The following is a 24,908-nucleotide window of genomic DNA, read 5'->3' as shown; positions in this document are numbered from 1 at the left end:
CCATGTGCTTTGATTTTGCACACCAATCTCTTGTGCGGGACCTTGTCAAAAGCCTTTTGAAAGTCCAAATACACCACATCCACTGGTTCTCCCTTGTCCACTCTGCTAGTTACATCCTCAAAAAATTCCAGAAGATTCGTCAAGCATGATTTCCCTTTCATAAATCCATGCTGACTTGGACCGATCCTGTCACTGCTTTCCAAATGCGCTGCTATTTCATCCTTAATGATTGATTCCAACATTTTCCCACTACTGATGTCAGGCCGGTCTATAATTACCCGTTTTCTCTCTCCCTCCTTTTTCTATAAGTGGTGTTGCATTAGCTACCCTCCAGTCCATAGGAACTGATCCAGAGTCGATAGACTGTTGGAAAATGATCACCAATACATCCACTATTTCTAGGGCCACTTCCTTAAGTACTCTGGGATGCAGACTATCAGGTCCCGGGGATTTATCGGCCTTTAATCCATTCAATTTCCTTAATACAATTTCCCGCCTCATAAGGATATCCTTCAGTTCCTCCTTCTCACTGGACCCACTGTCCCCGAGTACATTCGGAAGGTTATATGTGTCTTCCTTTGTGAAGACAGAAACAAAGTATTTGTTCAATTGGTCTGCCATTTCTTTGTTCCCCATTATAAATTCACCTGAATCTGACTGCAAGGGACCTACGTTTGTCTTCACTAATCTTTTTCTCTTCACATATTTATAGAAGCTTTTGCAGTCAATTTTTATGTTCCCTGCAAGCTTCCTCTCATACTCTATTTTCCCCCTCTTAATTAAACCCTTAGTCCTCCTCTGCTGAATTCTAAATTTATCCCAGTCCTCAGGTTTGTTGCTTTTTCTAGCCAATTTATATGCCTCTTCCTTGGCTTTCACACTATCCTTAATTTCCCTTGTTAGCCACGGTTGAGCCACCTTCCCCGTTTTATTTTTACTCCAGACAGGGATGTACAATTGCTGAAGTTCATCCATGTGATCTTTAAATGTTTGCCATTGCTTATCCACCGTCAACCCTTTAAGTATCCTCTGCCAGTCTATTCTAGCCAATTCACGCCTCATACCATCGAAGTTACCTTTCCTTAAGTTCAGGACCCAAGTTTCCAAATTAACTGTGTCACTCTCCATCTTAATAAGGAATTCTACCATATTATGGTCACTCTTCCCCAAGGGAACAAGATTGCAAATTAGTCCCTTCTCATTACACATCACCCAGTCTAGGATGGCCAGCTCTCTAGTTGGTTCCTCGACATATTGGTCTAGAAAACCATCCCTAATACACTCCAGGAAATCCTCCTCCACCGCATTGCTACCAGTTAGGTTAGACAAATCAATATGTAGATTAAAATCGCCCATGATACTGCTGTACCTTTATTGCACACATCCCTTAGTTCTTGTTTGATGCTGTCCCCAACCTCACTACTACTGTTTGGTGGTCTGTACACAACTCCCACTAGCGTTTTCTGCCCTTTGGAATTCTGTAGCTCCACCCGTACCGATTCCACATCATCCAAGCAAATGTCCCTCCTTACTATTGCATTAATTTCCTCTTTAAACAGCAATGCCACCCCGCCTCCTTTTCCTTTCTGTCTATCCTTCCTAAATGTTGAATACCCCTGGATGTTGAGTTCCCAGCCTTGGTCACCCTGGAGCCATGTCTCCGTGATGCCAATTACATCATATCCATTAACTGCTGTCTGCGCAGTTAATTCGTGCACCTTATTCCGAATACTCCTCGCATTGAGGCACAGAGCCTTCAGGCTTGTCTTTTTAACACACTTTGCCCCTTTTGAATCTTGCTGTAATGTGGCCCTTTTTGCTTTTTGCCTTTGGTTTCTCTGCCCTCCATTTTTACTTTTCATCTTTCTATCTTTTGCTTCTGCCCTCATTCTACTTCCCTCTGTCTCCCTGCATAGGTTCCCATCCCCCTGCCATATTAGTTTAACTCCTCCCCAACAGCACTAACAAACGCTCCCCCTAGGCCTTTGGTTCCGGTCCTGCCCAGGTGCAGACCGTCCGGTTTGTACTGGTCCCACCTCCCCCAGAACCTGTTCCAATGTCCCAGGAATTTGAATCCCTCCCTGCTGCACCTCTCCTCAAGCCACATATTCATCTGAGCTATCCTGAGATTCCTACTCTGACTCTGGTAGCAATCCTGAGATTACTACTTTTGAGGTCCTAATTTTTAATTTAACTCCTAGCTCCCTAAATTCGTCTCGTAGGACCTCATCCCGTTTTTTACCTATGTCATTGGTACCTATATGCAGCATGACAACTGGCTGTTCACCCTCCCTTTTCAGAATGTCCTGCACCTGCTCCGAGACACCCTTGACCCTTGAACTGAAGGATATCCTTATTAGGCGGGAAATTGTGTTTGAGAAATTGATGGGATTGAAGGCCGATAAATTCCCGGGGCCTGATAGTCTGCATCCCAGAGTACTTAAGGAAGTGGCCCTAGAAATAGTGGATGCATTGGTGATCATTTTCCAACAGTCTATCGATTCTGGATTAGTTCCTATGGACTGGAGGGTAGCTAATGTAACACCACTTTTTAAAAAGGGAGGAAGAGAGAAAACGGGTAATTATAGACCGGTTAGCCTGACATCAGTAGTGGGGAAAATGTTGGAATCAATTATTAAAGATGAAATAGCAACACATTTGGAAAGCAGTGACAGGATCGGTCCAAGTCAGCATGGATTTATGAAAGGGAAATCATGCTTAACAAATCTTCTGGAATTTTTTTGAGGATGTAACTAGTTGGGTGGACAGGGGAGAACCAGTGCATGTGGTGTATTTGGACTTTCAAAAGGATTTTAACAAGGTCCCACACAAGAGATTGGTGTGCAAAATTAAAGCATATGGTATTGGGGGTAATGTACTGACGTGGATAGAGAACTGGTTGGCAGACAAGAAGCAGAGAGTCGGGATAAACGGGTCTTTTTCAGAATGACAGGCAGTGACTAGTGGAGTGCCGCAGGGCTCAGTGCTGGGACCCCAGCTATTTACAATATATATTAATGATTTAGATGAAGGAATTGAATGTAATATCTCCAAGTTTGCAGATGACACTAAACTGGGTGGCGGTGTGAGCTATGAGGAGGACATTAAGAGGCTGCAGGGTGACTTGGACAGGTTAGGTGAGTGGGCAAATGCATGGCAGATGCAGTATAATGTGGATAAATGTGAGGTTATCCATTTTGGTGGCAAAAACACAAAGGCAGATTATCTGAATGGCGGCAGATTAGGAAAAGGGGAGGTGCAACGAGACCTGGGTGTCATGGTACATCAGTCATTGAAAGTTGGCATGCAGGTACAGCAGGCGGTGAAGAAGACAAATGGTATGTTGGCCTTCATAGCTAGGGGATTTGAGTATAGGAGCAAGGAGGTCTTACTGCAGTTGTATAGGGCCTTAGTGAGGCCACACCTGGAATATTGTGTTCAGTTTTGGTCTCCTAATCTGAGGAAGGACGTTCTTGCTATTGAGAGAGTGCAGCGAAGGTTCACCAGACTGATTCCAGGGATGGCAGGACTGACATATGAGGAGAGACTGGATTGACTGGGCCTGTATTCACCGGAGTTTAGAAGGATGAGAGGGGATCTCATAGAAACATATAAGATTCTGACGGGATTGGACAGGTTAGATGCAGGAAGAATGTTCCTGATGTTGGGCAAGTCCAGATCCAGGGGACACAGTCTAAGGATAAGGGGTAAGCCATTTAGGACTGAGATGAGGAGAAACGTCTTCACTCAGAGAGTTGTTAACCTGTGGAATTCCCGACTGCAGAGAGTTGTTGATGCCATATTGAAAAGGACCATATCTAACTCCCTCAAAGCGAAAGGGATCAAGGGGTATGGAGAAAGCAGGAAAGGGCTACTGAGGTGAATGATCAGCCATGATCTTATTGAATGGTGGTGCAGGCTCGAAGGGCCGAATGGCCTACTCCTGCACCTATTTTCTATGTTTCTATGACCCTCGCATGCATTGGATCCGAATGTTGATCATCCTCATTACATTGGACCCCAATGACTGGATGCTACATTCATCATTGTGATGCCTTGCTGCCAATCATCCTCACCTGTCTCGCGTGCTGTGTCCCCTCCTCCTGGGACTCTCCCTCGAGCCCGCGAGGTTTTTGCACGTGGAGAGCTGACTCTCGTCCCGCTGCCGTCCTCAATCAGCTCAGCTCCTCACTCTTCAGATAACGTGTGTCGTTCACCTCTTACAGTGGGATGTCACTTCCCCCCAACCCCTCGTCTTCACCAGAGAGTGTCACAATCTTTCTCTTCACTCAGACACCTGGTGTCATTCCTTCACTCGACTGCGCCCCTCCCCAGGTGTCTCACTCCCTCTCCCCACCCTACCCCAGGTGTGTCACTCCCTCTCCCCACCCTACCCCAGGTGTGTCACTCCCTCTCCCCTCCCCCAGTTGTCTCTCCCTCCCTCTCCCTTCCCCAGGTGTCACTCCCTCCCTCTCCCCTCCCCCAGGTGTCACTCCCTCCCTCTCCCCTCCCCCAGGTGTCACTCCTTCCCTCTCCCCTCCCCCAGGTGTCACTCCCTCCCTCTCCCCTAGGTGTCACTGCTTCTCCCCTCACTCTCCCCTCCCCCAGGTGGCTCTCCCCTCACTCTCCCCTCCCCCAGGTGTCTCTCCCTCCCTCACCCCTCCCCCAGGTGTCACTGCTTCTCCCCTCCCCCAGGTGGCTCTCCCCTCACTCTCCCCTCCCCCAGGTGTCTCTCCCTCACTCTCCCCTCCCCCAGGTGTCTCTCCCTCACTCTCCCCTCCCCCAGGTGTCTCTCCCTCACTCTCCCCTCCCCCAGGTGTCTCTCCCTCACTCTCCCCTCCCCCAGGTGTCTCTCCCTCACTCTCCGCTCCCCCAGGTGTCTCTCCCTCACTCTCCCCTCCCCCAGGTGTCACTCCCTCACTCTCCCCTCCCCCAGGTGTCTCTCCCTCACTCTCCCCTCCCCCAGGTGTCTCTCCCTCCCTCTCCCCTTCCCCCTCCCCCAGGTGTCACTCCCTCACTCTCCCAGGTGTCTCTCCCCCACGCTCCCCTCCCCCAGGTGTCTCTCCCTCACTCTCCCCTCCCCCAGGTGTCTCTCCCTCACTCTCCCCTCCCCCAGGTGTCTCTCCCTCACTCTCCCTCCCCCAGGTGTCTCTCCCTCACTCTCCCCTCCCCAGGTGTCTCTCCCTCACTCTCCCCTCCCCAGGTGTCTCTCCCTCACTCTCCCCTCCCCCAGGTGTCTCTCCCTCCCTCTCCCCTCCCCCAGGTGTCTCTCCCTACCTCTCCCCTCCCCTCACTCTCCCCTCCCCAGGTGTCTCTCCCTCCCTCTCCCCTCCCCCAGGTGTCTCTCCCTCCCTCTCCCCTCCCCCAGGTGTCTCTCCCTCCCTCTCCCCTCCCCCAGGTGTCTCTCCCTACCTCTCCCCTCCCCTCACTCTCCCCTCCCCAGGTGTCTCTCCCTCCCTCTCCCCTCCCCCAGGTGACTCTCCCTCCCTCTCCCCTTCCCCAGGTGTCTCTCCCTCCCTCTCCCCTCCCCCAGGTGACTCTCCCTCCCTCTCCCCTCCCCCAGGTGTCTCTCCCTCCCTCTCCCCTCCCCCAGGTGTCTCTCCCTCCCTCTCCCCTCCCCCAGGTGTCTCTCCCTCCCTCTCCCCTCCCCCAGGTGTCTCTCCCTCCCTCTCCCCTTCCCCTCACTCTCCCTCCCCCAGGTGTCTCTCCCTCTCCCCTCCCTCTCCCCTCCCCCAGGTGACTCTCCCTCCCTCTCCCCTCCCCCAGGTGTCTCTCCCCTCCCTCTCCCCTCCCCCAGGTGAGTCCCTGGAGTGGCGGCGAGGCGGAGGCCCGGTCCCCGCGGCCTGTGTGTCGGGGTGCCCGGGCTGTGGCGGACGCTGGCAGGCTCTCGCTGTCCGGGGCCCAGCGCTAGTCCCGGGGCTGGCGGTCGGAGCCGGAAGCTGCCCGCGGCCGGTGCAGCGGCTCAAAGGGCCCGGGTGGAAACCTGGCGCCGTCGCCATGGTGACAGAGCGGGGAGGGGAGAGGGCTGCGCACCCTGACCTTTCACCCCGGGGACCAGGCCCCAGCCCCCAACCCAGGGACTCCCCCCATCCCCTGCCCCCCAAACCCCGCCCACACTCTCCCCCCCACAAACCCCGCCCACACTCTCCCCCCATCCCCTGCTCCCCAAACCCCGCCCACACTCTCCCCCTCACAAACCCCGCCCACACTCTCCCCCCATCCCCTGCCCCCCAAACCCCGCCCACACTCTCCCCCTCACAAACCCCGCCCACACTCTCCCCCCCCACAAACCCCGCCCACACTCTCCCCCCATCCCCTGCTCCCCAAACCCCGCCCACACTCTCCCCCTCCACAAACCCCGCCCACACTCTCCCCCTCACAAACCCCGCCCACACTCTCCCCCCCACAAACCCCGCCCACACTCTCCCCCCTCCACAAACCCCGCCCACACTCTCCCCCTCCACAAACCCCGCCCACACTCTCCCCCTCACAAACCCCGCCCACACTCTCCCCCCCACAAACCCCGCCCACACTCTCCCCCCCACAAACCCCGCCCACACTCTCCCCCCTCCACAAACCCTGCCCACACTCTCCCCCCTCCACAAACCCCGCCCACACTCTCCCCCCTCCACAAACCCCGCCCACACTCTCCCCCCCACAAACCCCGCCCACACTCTCCCCCCTCCATAAACCCCACCCACACTCTCCCCCCTCCACAAACCCCGCCCACACTCTCCCCCCTCCACAAACCCCGCCCACACTCTCCCCCCTCCACAAACCCCGCCCACACTCTCCCCCTCCACAAACCCCGCCCACACTCTCCCCCCCACAAACCCCGCCCACACTCTCCCCCCTCACAAACCCCGCCCACACTCTCCCCCCCACAAACCCCGCCCACACTCTCCCCCCTCCACAAACCCTGCCCACACTCTCCCCCCTCCACAAACCCCGCCCACACTCTCCCCCCTCCACAAACCCCGCCCACACTCTCCCCCCCACAAACCCCGCCCACACTCTCCCCCCTCCATAAACCCCACCCACACTCTCCCCCCTCCACAAACCCCGCCCACACTCTCCCCCCTCCACAAACCCCGCCCACACTCTCCCCCCTCCACAAACCCCGCCCACACTCTCCCCCTCCACAAACCCCGCCCACACTCTCCCCCCCACAAACCCCGCCCACACTCTCCCCCCTCCACAAACCCCGCCCACACTCTTCCCCCCTCCACAAACCCCGCCCACACTCTCCCCCCTCCACACACCCCGCCCACACTCTTCCCCCCCCAAACCTCCCCCACCCTCTCCCCTCCTCCCTCTCAAACCCCTCCTCCCACCCTCCCTCCCTCTCCCCAAAACCCCTCCACTCTCCCTCTGCCCCCAAACCCCACCCACCCTCTCCCTCCCTAAAACCCCTTCACCCACCCTTTCCCTCTCCCAAAACCCCATCCACCCTGCTCCACCACTCAATGTGATTGTGGCTGATCTTTGACCTCAGCTCCACTACCCCACCCAATCCCCATGTCCCTTGATTCGCTTAATCTCAAAAAATTTTCGATCTCTGTCTTGAATATACTCAACGACTGAGCCTCCACAGCTCTCCGTGTTAATCCTAGTCTGCTCAATCTCTCCTCATAGGACAATCCCCCCATCCCAGGAATCAGTCTGGTGAACCTTCGCTGCACGCCCTCTATGGTAAGTATATCCTTCCTTAGGTAAGGAGACCAAAGCTGTACACAATACTCCAGGTGCGGTCTCACCAGGGCCCTGTATAATTGCAGTAAGACATCTTTACTTATACTCAAATCCTCTTGTAATAAAGGCCAACATACCAGTTGCTTTCTGAATCGCTTGCTGTACCTGCAGGTTAACTTTCAGTGATTGGTGTACAAGGAACCCAGATCCCTCTGAACACCAACATTTCCCAATCCCTCACCATTTAAACAATACTCTGCTTTTTTATTTTTCCTACCACAGTGGATAACTTCACATTTCTCCACATTATATTCCATTTGCCATGTTTTTGCCCACTCACTCAGCCTGTCTATATCCCATTGAAGCCTCTTTGCATCCTCCTCACAACTTACATTCCCATCGAGCTTTGTATCATCAGCAAACTTGGATACATTACACTCAGCCCACTCATCCCAAGCATTGATATAGGTTGTGAATAGCTGGGGCCCAAGCACCAATCCTTGCGGTACCCCACTAGTTACAGCCTGCCAACCCGAAAATGACCCGTTTATTCCCACTCTCTGTTTTCAGTCCTTTAACCAATCCTCAGTAGAATCACAGAGATTTACAGCACGGAAGGAGGCCATTTCGGCCCATCGTGTCCGCGTCGGCCAACCAAGAGCTACCCAGCCTAATCCCACTTTCCAGCTCTCGGTCTGTAGCCCTGTAGTTCACGGCACTTTAAGTGCACATCCAAGTATTTTTTTTAATGTGGTGAGGCTTTCTGCCCCACTCTTTCTCTAGTTCACCCAGCACTGAGCCCCGCGGAACCCAGCACTGAGCCCCGCGGAACCCAGCACTGAGCCCCGCGGAACCCAGCACTGAGCCCCGCGGAACCCAGCACTGAGCCCCGCGGAACCCCAGCACTGAGCCCCGCGGAACCCCAGCACTGAGCCCCGCGGAACCCCAGCACTGAGCCCCGCGGAACCCAGCACTGAGCCCCGCGGAACCCAGCACTGAGCCCCGCGGAACCCAGCACTGAGCCCCGCGGAACCCAGCACTGAGCCCCGCGGAACCCAGCACTGAGCCCCGCGGAACCCAGCACTGAGCCCCGCGGAACCCAGCACTGAGCCCTGCGGAACCCAGCACTGAGCCCTGCAGAACCCCAGCACTGAGCCCCGCGGAACCCAGCACTGAGCCCCGCGGAACCCAGCACTGAGCCCCGCGGAACCCCAGCACTGAGCCCTGCGGAACCCAGCACTGAGCCCTGCGGAACCCACCACTGAGCCCCGCGGAACCCAGCACTGAGCCCCGCGGAACCCAGCACTGAGCCCTGCGGAACCCCACTGGATACAGCCTTCCAGTCACAAAAACACCATCAACCATTACCCTTTGCTTCCTGCCTCTGAGACAATTTTGGATCCAACTTGCCACTTTGCCCTGGATCCCATGGGCTTTTATATTCGTGACCAATCTGACATGTGGGACCTTAACAAACGCTTTGCTAAAATCCATATACACTACATCGTACACACTGCCCTCATCAACCCTCCTGGTTACCTCCTCAAAAAATTCAATCAAGTGAGTCAGACACGATCTTCCCTTAACAAATCCATGCTGACTGTCCTTGATTAATCCGTGTCTTTCTAAATGAAGATTTATCCTGTCCCTCAGGACTTTTTCCAATAATTTTCCCACCACCGAGGTTAGGCTGACTGACCTGTAATTACTTGGTCTATCCCTTTCTTCCTTTTTAAACAAACATACCACGTTAGCAGTCCTCCAGTCCTCTGGCACCACATCTGTAGCCAGAGAGGATTGAAAAATGATGGTCAGAGCCTCTGCTATTTCCTCTTTTGCTTCTCTTAACAGCCTGGACCTGGCGATTTATCTACTTTCAAAGCTGCCAAGTCGCTTAATACTTCCTCTCTCACTCTGTTTATCTCGTCTAATATTTCACATTCCTCCTCCCTCATTGCAAAGTCTGCACCATCCCTCTCTTTTGTGAAAACAGATGCAAAGTATTCATTAAGAATCATACCCACGTCTTCTGCCTCCACACACAGATTTCCTTTATGGTCTCTAGTTATCCTCTTGCTCTTAATGTAATTATAAAATGGTTATGTATGGAGAAAGAGTCAGACTGAACACTGTGAGCTCAAAGTAAAGTGTGACCTTACTTTTTTATTGCAGGTCTCCAGAGTGCCTCTCCAACCTGTGAGGCCTCCTTAAATACCTGTGCTCCCAAGGGTTTATGGGATCCCTTGGGACTCCAGGGGATGAGCCCTCTGGTGGCTGTACAGAGTAAATACAAGTTTACATATATAACAACACTCCCCCCCCAAAGCCAATAGTGTAACTATTTACAATGTGAGTCGATCTGGAGCCCTTCTTGCCCTGGTTGATCGTCTCGGTGTGAAAGCTGGTGTTGTTGAATCATTGGTTGGGCCCTCGCTGGGCTGCTGTGCAGCTGGCCTTGCTGGGCTGCCTGGTGTGTTGGGCCCTGCTGGGCTGCTGTGGATGATGGGTTCTGCTTCGTAGTCAACCGTGGTGCCGGTTGCCACTGGTGTGTATGTTGGGAGATCAAAAAGGGTCGGGTCCAAGGTGGGTTGCTCAGGATGGTCCGTGAATCTGAGTTTGATTTGCTCCAAGTGTTTCCGGTGAATGAGTCCATTTGAAAGTTTGACCCGAAACACCCTGCTCCCCTCTTTGGTCATGACAGTGCCGGGAAGCCACTTGGGACCTTGTCCATAATTCAATACAAATACAGGATCATTGATTTCAATCTCACATGACACATTTGCGCTATCATGGTATGCACTTTGTTGAAGCCGCCTGCTCTCTACCTGTTCATGTAGATCAGGGTGAACTAACGAGAGCCTTGTCTTAAGTGCCCTTTTCATGAGCAGTTCAGCAGGTGGGATCCCAGTGAGTGAGTGGGGTCTCGTGCGGTAGCTAAGCAGGACTCAGGATAGGCGAGTCTGCAGTGAGCCTTCAGTTGCCCTCTTCAAGCCTTGCTTGATGGTTTGCACTGCTCTCTCTGCCTGACCATTGGACGCTGGTTTAAACGGGGCAGATGTGACATAGCAGTGCATTTGGAAAGAGGCGACATGATAGGTCCAAGTCAGCATGGATTTGTGAAAGGGAAATCATGCTTGACAAATCTTCTGGAATTTTTTGAGGATGTTTCCAGTAGAGTGGATAAGGGAGAACCAGTTGATGTGGTATATTTGGACTTTCAGAAGGCTTTCGACAAGGTCCCACACAAGAGATTGATGTGCAAAGTTAGAGCACATGGGATTGGGGGTAGTGTACTGACATGGATTGAGAACTGGTCGTCAGACAGGAAGCAAAGAGTAGGAGTAAATGGGTACTTTTCAGAATGGCAGGCAGTGACTAGTGGGGTACCGCAAGGTTCTGTGCTGGGGCCCCAGCTGTTTACACTGTACATTAATGATTTAGATGAGGGGATTAAATGTAGTATCTCCAAATTTGCGGATGACACTAAGTTGGGTGGCAGTGTGAGCTGCGAGGAGGATGCTGTGAGGCTGCAGAGCGACTTGGATAGGTTAGGTGAGTGGGCAAATGCATGGCAGATGAAGTATAATGTGGATAAATGTGAGGTTATCCACTTTGGTGGTAAAAACAGAGAGACAGACTATTATCTGAATGGTGACAGATTAGGAAAAGGGAAGGTGCAAAGAGACCTAGGTGTCATGGTACATCAGTCATTGAAGGTTGGCATGCAGGTACAGCAGGCGGTTAAGAAAGCAAATGGCATGTTGGCCTTCATAGCAAGGGGATTTGAGTACAGGGGCAGGGAGGTGTTGCTACAGTTGTACAGGGCCTTGGTGAGGCCACACCTGGAGTATTGTGTACAGTTTTGGTCTCCTAACCTGAGGAAGGACATTCTTGCTATTGAGGGAGTGCAGCGAAGGTTCACCAGACTGATTCCCGGGATGGCGGGACTGACCTATCAAGAAAGACTGGATCAACTGGGCTTGTATTCACTGGAGTTCAGAAGAATGAGAGGGGACCTCATAGAAACATTTAAAATTCTGACGGGGTTAGACAGGTTAGATGCAGGAAGAATGTTCCCAATGTTGGGGAAGTCCAGAACCAGAGGTCACAGTCTAAGGATAAGGGGTAAGCCATTTAGGACCGAGATGCGGAGGAACTTCTTCACCCAGAGAGTGGTGAACCTGTGGAATTCTCTACCACAGAAAGTAGTTGAGGCCAATTCACTAAATATATTCAAAAGGGAGTTAGATGAAGTCCTTACTACTAGGGGGATCAAGGGGTATGGCGAGAAAGCAGGAATGGGGTACTGAAGTTGAATGTTCAGCCATGAACTCATTGAATGGCGGTGCAGGCTAGAAGGGCCGAATGGCCTACTCCTGCACCTATTTTCTATGTTTCTATCACGTTGCGAGTCATGAATGCTTTGAACTCGGCACTGGTGAAACATGGCCCGTTGTCGCTCGTCAGGACATCGGGTAAGCAGTGAGTGGCAAACATAGCCCGCAGGTTTTCAGTAGTGGCAGCGGACATGCTAGCCGACATTATCTCACATTCAATCCACTTGGAGTGCGCGTCTACAACCACAAAGAACATTTTACCCAAAAGCGGGCCTGCATAGTCAACGTGTACCCTAGCCCACAGGTTGGAGGGCCAAGACCATAAACTTAGCGGCGCCTCCTTGGGTACTTTGCTTAACTGCGAGCATGTATTACATCTGTGAACGCATGACTCTAAGTCCGCATCGATACCGGGCCACCACATGTGGGATCTGGCTATCGCTTTCATCATTACGATGCCTGGGTGGGTATTGTGGAGGTCATTGATGAAGGTCTCTCTGCCCTTCTTGGGGACCACTACTCAATTGCTCCACAGAAGGCAGTCTGCCTGTACAGACATTTCATCTTTGCGCCGCTGGAACGACTTTATCTCTTCCTGCATTTCCACTGGGACACTGGACCAGCTCCCATGAAGCACACAGCTTTTGACTAGAGATAATAAGGGGTCCTGGCTTGTCCAGGTTTTGATCTGCCGGGCAGTGACGGGTGATTGCTCACTCTCAAATGCTTCCATAACCATGGCTAGATCTGCGGGCTGTGCCATTTCCACCCCTGTGGTGGGCAATGGCAGCCTACTGAGAGCATCGGCGCAGTTTTCTGTGCCTGGCTTGTGGCGGATGGCCTAGTTGTATGCGGACAATGTGAGCGCACATCTCTGGATGCGGGTCGATGCGTTGGTATTTATCCCTTTACTCTTGGAAAACAAGGATATAAGTGGCTTATGGTCAGTTTCCAATTCGAATTTTAGCCCAAACAAGTATTGATGCATTTTCTTTACCCCATAGACACACACTAACGCTTCTTTCTCAATCATGCTGTCGGCTCTCTCAGCCTGAGCCAGACTCCTGGATGCATAAACAACTGGTTGCAGTTTCCTGAAATCATTAGCTTGTTGCAATACACACCCGACGCCATATGACGACGCATCACATGCTAGTACCAAACACTTACATGGATCATACAACACAAGCAATTTGTTTGAGCATAACAATTTTCTCGCTTTTACAAAGGCATTTTCTTGGCTTTTGCCCCAAACCCATTCATCACCTTTTCGTAGTAAGACATGTAATGGTTCTAACAGTGTGCTGATGTCCGGTAAGAAGTTACCAAAGTAGTTCAAGAGTCCCAGAAACGATCGCAGCTCCATCACATTCTGTGGCCTCAGTGCGTTCTCGATTGCCTCTGTCTCTGAAAGTCTTTTTGCCCATGATGGACTGGCTCGCGCCCGTGTCCAGCTCCATTGACACCGGGAGTCCCTTTAATTCAACATTCAGCATTATCGGGGTGACAATTTGGGGTGAATGTGTGCACCCCATGTACCTCTGCCTCCTCGATCTGAGGCTCTGGTTTGCCGTGATCCTCTGTGGATCTGTCCTCCTCTGCAACATGGTGGTTTTCAGGTTTAACAGGCTTAGCAGCTCGCCTGCACACTCGTTGGAGGTGTCCCATTGTTCCACAGCCCTTGCAAACGTACCCTTTGAAGCGGCATGAATGGAAACGATGATCACCCCCGCAGCGCCAACAAGGTGTTAATGGCCTTGTATTCATCACCCTTGATGGTGGACTCTGAGACATCTGCGGATGTGCAGCTGCAGGTATGTGTGACCCGCCCTGTACGTTACGATTCAAAAACAACATCACTTTGTTCACAGTACTTGTAGCAGCACTTGTGTGCTGAGAGATTTGCTTCGTATTGTCACTGGTGGCAATGAACGCCTGGGCTATCGCTATGACCTTACTCAAGGTTGGGGTTTCTACAGTCAAAAGTTTGCGAAGTATGGTTTCGTGGCCAATGCCAAGTACGAAAAAGTCTTTGAGCATGTGCTCCAAATGTTCTTCAAATTCGCAATGTCCTGCAAGGCGTCTTAGCTCGGCGACATAACTCACCACTTCCTGGCCTTCAGACCTTTTGTAGGTGTAGAACCGTTACCTCGCCATCAGAACGCTTTCCTTCGGGTTCAAATGCTCTCGGACCAGTGTGCACATGTCATCGTATGGCTTCTCCGTGGGTTTTGCTGGAGTGAGCAGATTCTTCACGAGGCCATATGTTGGTGCCCCACAGACGGTGAGGAGGATCACTCTACGTTTGGCAGCGCTCTCTTCCCCATCTAGCTCGTTGGCCACGAAGTATTGGTCGAGTCGCTCCACAAAAGTTTCCCAATCATCTCCCACCGAAAATTTCTCCAGGATGCCCACTGTTCTCTGCATCTTTGGGTTCGCTATCTGTATCTCATCGCCAGTTGTTGTGTATGGAGAAAGAGTCAGACTGACCACTGTGAGCTCAAAGTAAAGTGTGACCTTAGTCTTTTATTGCAGGTCTCCAGAGTGCCTCTCCAACCTGTGAAGCCTCCTTAAATACCTGTGCTCCCAAGGGTTTATGGGATCCCTTGGGACTCCAGGGGATGAGCCCTCTGGTGGCTGTACAGAGTAAATACAAGTTTACATATATAACAAAAAACATCTTTGTGTTTTTCCTGATTTTACTTGCCAACATTCCTTCATGCTCTCTTGGCTTTCCTGATAGCGGTTTTAATTGCATCGCTGCACTTCTTAAACTCCTCGAGAGTCCCTGCAGTATTGAGTTCTCGGAATCTGTCATAAACCTCCCTTTTTTTCTTTATCTTACCCTGAATGTCCCTCGACATCCAGGGGGCTCAATATTTGTTAGCCCCACCCTTTTTATTTAAGGGAACTTACTTGCTCTGTATCCTCAGGATCTCCTCCTTGAATGCCCCCCACTGCTCTGACACTGATTTACCATCAAGTAGCTGTTTCCAGTCCACTTTGACCAAATCACATCTCAGCTCAGCAAAATTGGCTTTGCCCCAATTGAGAACTGTTTTTCCTGGTCTATCTTTGTGCTTTTCCATAACTGCCCTAAATCTTACTGAATTATGATCACTAGTGCCAAAATGCTCTCCCACTAATACCCCTTCCACCTGCCCCTCTTCATTCCCCAAAACCCAGTCCAGAACTGCCCCCTCCCTTGTTGGGCTTGTTACAACTCTTTTGCTGAAACAAAATAAACATTAACTCAAGTGCCCCCTTATTAAAGGGGGGAGACACTCCAAACGCTTTCCAAGTGCCCTTTTTTTTGGTGTTTTTTTGTGGGGTTTTTTAGGGCACCGACAGGCAAATTATACAAGTGCCCCCTGACTGCGGGGACACTAAAACCCGGCATTAAAGTAAATTAAACTTTAAAACATATAAAGTCAAATTAAAATTTGGTTGCCGGGGGTGATGACGCACTCCAGTCCCTCCGGCGCCCACCTCCCGCGGAAGGCCGCGAGCGTACCGGTGGACACCGCGTGCTCCATCTCCAGGGACACCCTGGCTCGGATGTAACCGCGGAAGAGAGGCAGGCAGTCAGGCTGAACGACCCCCTCGACCGCCCGCTGCCTGGACCGGCTGATGGCCCCCTTGGCCGTGCCCAGGAGCAGTCCTACGAGGAGGCCCTCGGACTTACCCGCTCCCCTCCGCACAGGGTGCCCAAAGATCAGGAGTATGGGACTGAAGTGCAACCAGAAATTGAGGAGCAGCCCCTTTAAGTAATGGAACAGGGGTGGGCTGGTTACATACTGGCTGAAGAAGTTCTCCTGGATGCATTTTAGGAATTCTGCACCCTCTGTATCATTCACATGACTTTTTCCCCAGTTAATGCTAGGGTAGTTGAAATCCCGCACTATTCCAGCTCGATAGTTTTTGCACTTATCAGCAATTTGCCCACATATTTGTTCTTCTATCTCCCTCTGACTGTTTGGGGGTCTATAGCTCACTCCCAGCAGTGTGATCGCCCCTTTTTTGTTCTTCAATTCAACCCATATGGCCTCGTTTGATGACCTCTCTAACATATCATCCCTCCTCAGAGCTGTGATTGGATCTTTAATCAATACTGCGACCCCCCCTCCCTTTTTTACCCCCCTCTCTATCCCGTCTGAAAATCCTGTAACCTGGAATATTGAGCTGCCATACCTGCCCCTCTTTGAGCCATGTCTCAGTAATAGCTATAATATCATACTCCCAAGTGTCTAACTGTGCTCTCAGCTCATCTGCCTTATTCCCAATACCCATGGCATTGAAGTATATACCATTTAGTGTTGCCAAACTCCCCCCTTGTTTATTTTCCAGCCCGTTTCCTCTGTCTTCCAAATTCACTTTCTACTTTTCTGCTGCTCAATTCCAGCTTTGATTTTCTCCTTACTGAATCTATTTTCAGGTTCCCATCCCCCTGCCAAGCTAGTTTAAACCCTCCCCAACAGCGCTAGCAACCCCCCCCCACCCCCAACGAGAATATTGGTCCACGCTAGTATATTACCCCCAATCCCATGAGCCCTTATTTAGTTGACTCTGCCCAATCCAATTATTATTTTCTAAGTGCCCTGTTACCACGTCCTTCATAATAGCATTTTCCCTAGGACTGATGTCAGGCTAACTGGTCTGTAGTTCCCCGTTTTCTCTCTCCTTCCTTTCTTAAATAGTGGGGTTACATTAGCTACCTTCCAATCCACGGGAACCGTTCTAGAATCTATGGAATTGTGGAAGATGACAACCAATGCATCCACTATCTTGAGAGCCACCTCTTTCAGAATCCTAGTATGTAGGCTATCAGGTCATAAGAACATAAAAAGAACATAAGAAATAGGAGCAGGAGTCGGCCATTTGGCCCCCCGACCATGCTCCACCATGGCTGATCTGATCATGGACTCAGCTCCACTTCCCCGCCCGCTCCCCATAACCCTTTACTGCCTTATCGCTCAAAAATCTGTCTATCTGCGCCTTAAATATATTCAATGACCCGGCCTCCACAGCTCTCTGAGGCAGAGAATTCCACAGATTTACAACCCTCTGAAAGAAGAAATTTCTCCTCATCTCAGTTTTAAATGGGCGGCCCCTTATTCTGAGACTATGTCCCCTAGTTTCAGTTCCCCCCATGAGGTCCAGGGGATTTATCTGCAGTATAACTAAAACTGCCTATTTCTACCTCCGTAACATCGCTCGCCTCCGCCCTTGCCTCAGCTCTTCCACTGCTAAAACCCTCATCCATGCCTTTGTTACCTCTGGACTTGACTATTCCAATGCACTCCTGGCTGGCCTCCTACGTAAACTAGAGGTGATCCAAAACTCGGCTGCCCCGTGTCCTAACTCGCACCAAGTCCCGCTCACCCATCGCCCTCTGTGCTCACTGCCCCGTGTCCTAACTCGCATCCAGTCCCGCTCACCCATCACCCCTGACCTACATTGGCTTCCAGTTAAGCAAGGCCTCGATTTAAAAATTCTCATACTTATTTCCAAATGCCTCCCTGGCCTCGCCCCTCCCTATCTCTGTAATCTCCTCCAGTCCCCCACCCCCCCACCCCCCAGGTGTCTGCGCTCCTCTAATTCTGCCCTCCTGAGCATCCCTGATTATAATCGCTCAACCATTAGTGACCGTTCCTTCTGTTGCCTGGGCCCCAAGCTCTGGAACTCCCTCTCTAAACCTCTCCACCTCTCTACCTCTCTTTCCTCCTTCAAGATGCTCCTTAAAACCCACCTTTTCCTGCGCTAATTTCTACCTAAGCGGCTTGGTGTCAAACTTTTAGCGCATAATACTCCTGTGAAGCGCCTTGAGCCGTTTCACTGCGTTAAAGCTGCTGTATAAATACACATTGTTTCAGTCCCATTAATTTCTCCTGTACTTTTTCTTTACCAATACTAATTTTTTTAATTTCCTCATTCTCGCTAGACCCTTGGTTCTACAGTACGTCCGGGAGATAGTTTGCGTCTTCTTCTGTGAAAACAGACACAAATTTATTTGTTTAATTTCTCTGCCATTTCTTATTCCCCATTTATAATTTCTTCCGTCTCAGCCTGTAAGGGACCCACATTTACTTTCACTAATCTTTTCCTTTATAGAAGCTTTTACAATCTGTTTTTTTGTCTCTCGCTAGTTTACTCTCATTCTGTTTTCTCTTTCTTTATCAATGTATTGGTCCTCCTTTGCTGAATTCTAAATTCCTCCCAATCCTCAGGCTTACTGCTCTTTTCGGTAACATTATAAGCCTCTTCCTTTGATCTAATACTATCTTTAACTTCTCTTGTTAGCCACGGTTAGACCACTTTTCTGTGGGGTTTTGGGCCTTAAAGGAATGTATATTTGTTGTAAATTATGTATTAATTTTTTAAATGCCAGCCATTGCTTGTCTAGCATCATACCTTTTAATCTGGTTTCCCAATCTACCTTGGCCAACTTGCCCCTCTTACCTACGTAGTTTGCTTTGTTTAGATTTAAGACCCTAGTTTTGGATTTAACGAAATCACTTTCAAACTTAATATAAAATTCTATCATATTATGGTCACTCTTCCCTAAGGCCCCTTTATTACAAGGTTATGAAGTAACCCTTTCTCGTTGCACAATACTCGAACTAAAATAGCCATTTCATAGTTGGTTCCTCAGCCTACTGATCTAGAAAACCATCTTGTATACATTCCATGGATTCGTCCTCCGCACTATTACTTCAAATTTGATTTGTCTAGTCTAGATGTAGAATAAAGAGGGAGCTTTACTCTGCTTCTAACCCCATGCTGTACCTGCCCTGGGAGTGTTTGATGGGACAGTGTAGAGGGAGCTTGACTCTGTATCTAACCCCCTGTACCTGCCCTGGGAGTGTTTGATGGGACAGTGTAGAGGGAGCTTTACTCTGTATCTAACCCCGTGCTGTACCTGCCCTGGGAGTGTTTGATGGGACTATATAGAGGAAGCTTTACTCTGTATCTAACCCACTGTACCTGCCTTGGGAGTGTGTGATGGGACAGTATAGAAGGAGCTTTACTCTGTATCTAACCCCCTGTACTTGCCCTGGGAGTGTTTGAAGGGACAGTGTAGAGGGAGCTTTACTCTGTATTTAACCCCCTGTACCTGTCCCTAGAGTGTTGGATGGGACAGTGTCGAGGGAGCTTTACTCTGTATCTAACCCCGTGCTGTACCTGCCCTGGGAGTGTTTGATGGGACAGTGTAGAGGGAGCTTTACTCTGTATCTAACCCGTGCTGTACCTGCCCTGGGAGTGTTTGATGGGACAATGTAGAGGGAGCTTTACTCTGTATCTAACCCCCTGTACCTGCCCTGGGAGTGTTTGATGGGACAGTGTAGAGGGAGCTTTACTCTGTATCTAACCCTGTGCTGTACCTGCCCTGGGAGTGTTTGATGGGACAGTGTAAGGGAGCTTTACTCTGTATCTAACCCCCTGTACCTGCCCTGGAAGTGTTTGATGGGGCAGTGTAGAGGGAGCTTTACTCTGTATCTAACCCCCTGTACCTGCCCTGGGAGTGTTTGATGGGACAGTGCAGAGGGAGTTTTACTCTGTATCTAACCCCGTACTGTACCTGTCCTGGGAGTGTTTGATCGGACAGTGTAGAGGGAGCTTTACTCTGTATCTAACCCTGTGCTGTACCTGCCGTGCGAGTGTTTGATGGGACAGTGTAGAGGGAGCTTTACTCTGACCTTGGAAATAGCGGATGCATTGACAGTCATTTTCCAACATTCCATTGACTCTGGATCAGTTCCTATGGAGTGGAGGGTAGCCAATGTAACCCCACTTTTTAAAAAAGGAGGGAGAGAGAAAACAGGGAATTATAGACCGGTCAGCCTGACCTCAGTAGTGGGTAAAATGATGGAATCAATTATTAAGGATGTCATAGCAGTGCATCTGGAAAATGGTGACATGATAGGTCCAAGTCAGCATGGATTTGTGAAAGGGAAATCATGCTTGACAAATCTTCTGGAATTTTTTGAGGATGTTTCCAGTAAAGTGGACAAAGGAGAACCAGTTGATGAGGTATATTTTGACTTTCAGAAGGCTTTCGACAAGGTCCCACACAAGAGATTAATGTGCAAAGTTAAAGCACATGGGATTGGGGGTAGTGTGCTGACGTGGATTGAGAACTGGTTGTCAGACAGGAAGCAAAGAGTAGGAGTAAACGGGTACTTTTCAGAATGGCAGGCAGTGACTAGTGGGGTGCCGCAAGGTTCTGTGCTGGGACCCCAGCTGTTTACATTGTACATTAATGATTTAGACGAGGGGATTAAATGCAGTATCTCCAAATTTGCGGATGACACTAAGTTGGGTGGCAGTGTGAGCTGCGAGGAGGATGCTATTAGGCTGCAGAGTGACTTGGATAGGTTAGGTGAGTGGGCAAATGCATGGCAGATGAAGTATAATGTGGATAAATGTGAGGTTATCCACTTTGGTGGTAAAAACAGAGAGATAGACTATTATCTGAATGGTGACAGATTAGGAAAAGGGAAGGTGCAACGAGACCTGGGTGTCATGGTACATCAGTCATTGAAGGTTGGCATGCAGGTACAGCAGGCGGTTAAGAAAGCAAATGGCATGTTGGCCTTCATAGCGAGGGGATTTGAATACAGGGGCAGGGAGGTGTTGCTACAGTTGTACAGGGCCTTGGTGAGGCCACACCTGGAGTATTGTGTACAGTTTTGGTCTCCTAACTTGAGGAAGGACATTCTTGCTATTGAGGGAGTGCAGCGAAGATTCACCAGACTGATTCCCGGGATGGCGGGACTGACCTATCAAGAAAGACTGGATCAACTGGGCTTGTATTCACTGGAGTTCAGAAGAATGAGAGGGGACCTCATAGAAACGTTTAAAATTCTGACGGGTTTAGACAGGTTAGATGCAGGAAGAATGTTCCCAATGTTGGGGAAGTCCAGAACCAGAGGTCACAGTCTAAGGATAAGGGGTAAGCCATTTAGGACCGAGATGAGGAGAAACTTCTTCACCCAGAGAGTGGTGAACCTGTGGAATTCTCCACCACAGAAAGTAGTTGAGGCCAATTCACTAAATATATTCAAAAGGGAGTTAGATGAAGTCCTTACTACTCGGGGGATCAAGGGTTATGGCGAGAAAGCAGGAAGGGGGTACTGAAGTTGCATGTTCAGCCATGAACTCATTGAATGGCGGTGCAGGCTAGAAGGGCTGAATGGCCTGCTCCTGCACCTATTTTCTATGTTTCTATGTTTCTATGTATCTAACCTGTGCTGTACCTGCCCTGGGAGTGTTTGATGGGACAGTGCAGAGGGAGTTTTACTCTGAATCTAACCCTGTGCTGTACCTGCCCTGGGAGTGTTTGATGGGGCAGTGTAGAGGGAGCTTTACTCTATATCTAACCCCGTGCTGTACCTGCCCTGCGAGTGTTTGATGGGACAGTGTAGAGAGAGCTTTACTCTGTATCTAACCCTGTGCTGTACCTGCCCTGGGAGTGTTTGATGGGACAGTGTAAGGGAGCTTTACTCTGTATCTAACCCCCTGTACCTGCCCTGGGAGTGTTTGATGGGGCAGTGTAGAGGGAGCTTTACTCTGTATCTAACCCCCTGTACCTGCCCTGGGAGTGTTTGTTGGGACAGTGTAGAGGGAGCTTTACTCTGTATTTAACCCCGTGTAACATGCCCTGGGAGTGTTTGATGGGGCAGTGTAGAGGGAGCTTTACTCTGTAGCTAAGCTATGCTGTACCTGCCCTGGGAGTGTTTGATGGGACAGTGTAGAGGGAGCTTTACTCTGTATCTAACCTGTGCTGTACCTGCTCTGGGAGTGTGTGATGGGACAGTGTAGAGGGAGCTTTACTCTGTATCTAACCAGTGCTGTACCTACCCTGGGAGTGTTTAATGGGACAGTGTAGAGGAAGCTTTACTCTATATCTAACCGCGTGCTGTACCTGCCCTGGGAGTGTTTGATGGGACAGTGTAGAGGGATCTTTACTGTGTATCTTATCCTGTGCTGTACTTGCCCTGGAAGTTGTTATGTATGTAAACCTGTAAATACCATGTCTAACCACCAGAGGGCTTATCCCCTGGAGTCCCAAGGGATCCCACAATCCCTTGGGAGCACCTGTTTATAAGGAGGCCTCACAGGCTGGAGAGGCACTCTGAGATCTGCAATAAAGGACTGTGGTCACACCTTACTTTGAGCTTGCAGTATCTAGTCTTTTCACAAGACATAACTACTGGCGACGAGATACAGATAACGAACCCCAACACAATAATGCAGAGAACCGTGGGCATCCTGGAGAAATTTTCGGAGGGAGATGATTGGGAAACCTTCGTGGAGCGACTTGACCAATACTTCGTGGCCAATGAGCTGGAAGGAGAAGCGAACGCTGCCAAATGAAACATAGAAACATAGAAACATAGAAAATAGGTGCAGGAGTAGGCCATTCGGCCCTTCTAGCCTGCACCGCCATTCAATGAGTTCATGGCTGAACATTCAACTTCAGTACCCCATTCCTGCTTTCTCGCCATACCCCTTGATCCCCCTAGCAGTAAGGACCTCATCTAACTCCTTTTTGAATATATTTAGTGAATTGGCCTCAACAACTTTCTGTGGTAGAGGATTCCACAGGTTCACCACTCTCTGGGTGAAGAAGTTCCTCCGCATCTCGGTCCTAAATGGCTTACCCCTTATCCTTAGACTGTGACCCCTGGTTCTGGACTTCCCCAACATTGGGAACATTCTTCCTGCATCTAACCTGTCTAACCCCGTCAGAATTTTATATGTTTCTATGAGGTCCCCTCTCATTCTTCTGAACTCCAGTGAATACAAGCCCAGTTGATCCAGTCTTTCTTGATAGGTCAGTCCCGCCATCCCGGGAATCAGTCTGGTGAACCTTCGCTGCACTCCCTCAATAGCAAGAATGTCCTTCCTCAGGTTAGGAGACCAAAACTGTACACAATACTCCAGGTGTGGCCTCACCAATGCCCTGTACAACTGTAGCAACACCTCCCTGCCCCTGTACTCAAATCCCCTTGCTATGAAGGCCAACATGCCATTTGCTTTCTTAACCGCCTGCTGCACCTGCATGCCAACCTTCAATGACTGATGTACCATGACACCCAGGTCTCTTTGCACCTCCCCTTTTCCTAATCTGTCACCATTCAGATAATAGTCTGTCTCTCTGTTTTTACCACCAAAGTGGATAACCTCACATTTATCCACATTATACTTCATCTGCCATGCATTTGCCCACTCACCTAACCTATCCAAGTCGCTCTGCAGCCTCACAGCATTCTCCTCGCAGCTCACACTGCCACCCAACTTAGTGTCATCCGCAAATTTGGAGATACTACATTTAATCCCCTCATCTAAATCATTAATGTACAGTGTAAACAGCTGGGGCCCCAGCACAGAACCTTGCGGTACCCCACTAGTCACTGCCTGCCATTCTGAAAAGTACCCGTTTACTCCTACTCTTTGCTTCCTGTCTGACAACCAGTTCTCAATCCATGTCAGTACACTACCCCCAATCCCATGTGCTCTAACTTTGCACATCAATCTACTTGTGTGGGACCTTGTCGAACGCCTTCTGAAAGTCCAAATATACCACATCAACTGGTTCTCCCTTATCCACTCTACTGGAAACATCCTCAAAAAATTCCAGAAGATTTGTCAAGCATGATTTCCCTTTCACAAATCCATGCTGACTTGGACCTATCATGTCACCTCTTTCCAAATGCACTGCTATGACATCCTTAATAATTGATTCCATCATTTTACCCACTACCGATGTCAGGCTGACCGGTCTATAATTCCCTGTTTTCTCTCTCCCTCCTTTTTTAAAAAGTGGGGTTACATTGGCTACCCTCCACTCCATAGGAACTGATCCAGAGTCAATGGAATGTTGGAAAATGACTGTCAACGCATCCACTATTTCCAAGGCCACCTCCTTAAGTACTCTGGGATGCAGTCCATCAGGCCCTGGGGATTTATCGGCCTTCAATCCCATCAATTTCCCCAACACAATTTCCCGGCTAATAAGGATTTCCCTCAGTTCCTCCTCCTTACTAGACCCCCCGACCCCTTTTATAACCGGAAGGTTGTTCGTGTCCTCCTTCGTGAATACCGAACCAAAGTACTTGTTCAATTGGTCCGCCATTTCTTTGTTCCCCGTTATGACTTCCTCTGATTCTGACTGCAGGGGACCTACATTTGTCTTTACTAACCTTTTTCTCTTTACATATCTATAGAAACTTTTGCAATCCGTCTTAATGTTCCCTGCAAGCTTCTTCTCATACTCCATTTTCCCTGCCCTAATCAAACCCTTTGTCCTCCTCTGCTGAGTTCTAAATTTCTCCCAGTCCCCAGGTTCGCTGCTATTTCTGGCCAATTTGTATGCCACTTCCTTGGCTTTAATACTATCCCTGATTTCCCTTGATAGCCACGGTTGAGCCACCTTCCCTTTTTTATTTCTATGCCAGACAGGAATGTACAATTGTTGTAGTTCATCCATGCGGTCTCTAAATGTCTGCCATTGCCCATCCACAGTCAACCCCTTAAGTATCATTCGCCAATCCATCTCAGCCAATTCACGCCTCATACCTTCAAAGTTAGCCTTCTTTAAGTTCTGGACCATGGTCTCTGAATTAACTGTTTCATTCTCCATCCTAATGCAGAATTCCACCATATTATGGTCACTCTTCCCCAAGGGGCCTCGCACAACGAGATTGCTAATTAATCCTTTCTCATTACATAACACCCAGTCTAAGATGGCCTCCCCCCTAGTTGGTTCCTCGACATATTGGTCTAAAAAACCATCCCTTATGCACTCCAGAAAATCCTCCTCCACCGTATTGCTTCCAGTTTGGTTAGCCCAATCTATGTGCATATTAAAGTCAC

General features: G+C 50.0%; 1 protein-coding gene across 2 annotated transcripts in view; it reads right to left on the bottom strand.

The window, feature by feature from the left end:
* Positions 1-4,342, bottom strand: part of lclat1 (lysocardiolipin acyltransferase 1) — a 65,540-nt gene extending 61,198 nt beyond the window's left edge. For both annotated transcript variants that reach the window (XM_070870683.1, XM_070870684.1), the window contains exon 1: positions 4,077-4,342. The gene's annotated coding sequence lies outside the window, so the exon portion shown is untranslated. The remainder of the gene's footprint in view (positions 1-4,076) is intronic.
* Between the last annotated feature and the right edge of the window lie 20,566 nt (positions 4,343-24,908).

The sequence above is a fragment of the Pristiophorus japonicus genome, unplaced genomic scaffold (assembly GCF_044704955.1).
Source record: "Pristiophorus japonicus isolate sPriJap1 unplaced genomic scaffold, sPriJap1.hap1 HAP1_SCAFFOLD_160, whole genome shotgun sequence".
NCBI lineage: Eukaryota > Metazoa > Chordata > Chondrichthyes > Pristiophoridae > Pristiophorus > Pristiophorus japonicus.
The sequence above is the reverse complement of the archived record's forward strand: the minus strand, read 5'-3'. Positions and strand labels throughout refer to the sequence as shown.